The following is a 1851-nucleotide window of genomic DNA, read 5'->3' on the forward strand; positions in this document are numbered from 1 at the left end:
GATCATCGGATACAGCAAATGTCTGATCCGGATAGTTTCATGTCAACCAAAAAACAATAGTCTACTGAAACATTTAGGGAAATGGCTGCCACAGTTTTCTTGTACATTCCTCTACCTCATTGCACGTTTCCTATTTAAACCATCTACCAGACCAAGCCTCAGTAGTGGGTGCACTACCACAAAATAGGTCTACGAGGACGGTTCGGTGGGGACGGTTTTAAACCGTCCCCTTAGCTGTCTAAGGGAACAGTTTTGTGACGGTTCCAATCGTCACAATAGAATCTAAGACAACGCTTTAAAATCAAGCGTTGAGTTTGAATTAGGCTTGGGGCTAAATTATGCAAGGAGCTAGGGGGACGGATCCCGCACATTTTCATTTCTGATTTTAAGACCGAGCGCCACAATTTCCCCCCTAAATTTTCATTTGACCGCTCCGTAAAAACCCTAAAACCCATTCAAATCCCCAATTCTTCATTCAGCCATCTCCCAATCTCCTCCTTTGCGTCTCATCCTCCTCCGCTCGAACTTCCCACACATCTCCACGCCGACCTCGATGGTGTCGAGATCCCTCCGGATCAGCAGCGGCTCATTTTCGTAGGAAAGCAGGTCGAGGATGGCCGGACCCTGGCCGATTACAACATCCAGAAGTAGTTGACGCTCCACCTCATCCTCCGCCTCCGCGGTGGCGCCAAGAAGAGGAAGAAGAAGACCTACACCAGGACCAAGAAGATCAACGCTCCGTTCTCCCCCAATGTTTGTTGTTTCCCCCCTCTTACTGAAATTGTTATTTTTATTTCGATGTGTTCGATTAGGGGCAGATTTGTTGAAGATCTATTGTAGGGAGCAGCTGGATTAGGGTTTTGTTGCTCTCTGAAACTTTGCCCAAATTGAGTGAAGATAGAGGAGAGCTTACCAATGAATCATAATCAAGGGGATGAAGCGAGGTCTCTTGTTGTTGCGATTGAGGACGACCCTTTGGCCGAAGTGGGTCAGTCCTCTTCGAAGAGCCATGCCCGAGATGCTCACATATTAAGTTTATCTTTATTCTTCATCTTCTGTGCTTACGGTGCTGCTCAGAATCTCGAGAGCACTGTCAACACCGTGAGCCCCTCTGCTCTGTCCTTTGATTGATCACGAATTGGTCCGTGTTGATTGTTGTTTTTTGTTTGTGGGAGATCACAGAAGGGGGACCTTGGAACAACGTTGATGGGGATACTTTACACTTCGTTCACTCTGTTCTCAGTGGTGGCTTCGCCAGTTGTGAGGGGCTTGGGGACGAAGCGGGCTCTGGTTTTGGGTACCCTATGAATACATGACAAGGTAAATCCTCAAATTTAGATAATTTTTTTCATAATCTTGTTGAAATTAGAACGTTGTTTGTGCATAGACTTTTAGAATTATTCTATTTCAATTAGCTTTTGGATGGATTTTCCTAAAGCAGGTTCCCAACTAACACCAGTGGAAAGATTATTGTCCAATAGTCTTCAGGTTTGTAGTATAATGATATTATCTATGTCTTTAGAATAGTTTTGGGTAAAACAACTCATTTATGCCATGTTATACAACTCACTGCCCAAGTGGTAGGAAAGATTCCATCATGTTTTTGTACTGTAAAAAGCAAAGTAAATGAAAAATCTACAATTTTATTACACAGGATTTTCTTGATACCATGACTAAGAATAGGCTGCTTTCTTCTATGCTTAGAGATTTAGAATCTAATCTGAACACAAGCCTAAAATGCTTTTGGCTTCTCATCAATGAGGGAAATAAATGAAAAATATCACATAATTGTTGAAATATACAGTAAAAGACTAAATGGTTTCCTTTATTGATTTCTCTTATATTACAGAA

At 42.5% G+C, this 1851-nt stretch overlaps 1 long non-coding RNA gene across 1 annotated transcript; it reads left to right on the plus strand.

Moving 5' to 3' along the window:
* On the plus strand, positions 268-1311 carry LOC109843690. Its single transcript, XR_002247761.1, has 3 exons — positions 268-753; positions 841-1101; positions 1183-1311. It is a non-coding gene; the product is annotated as an uncharacterized LOC109843690 (long non-coding RNA).

This window comes from Asparagus officinalis, chromosome 1, assembly GCF_001876935.1.
Source record: "Asparagus officinalis chromosome 1, Aspof.V1, whole genome shotgun sequence".
In the NCBI taxonomy this organism is placed as follows: Eukaryota; Viridiplantae; Streptophyta; class Magnoliopsida; order Asparagales; family Asparagaceae; genus Asparagus; species Asparagus officinalis.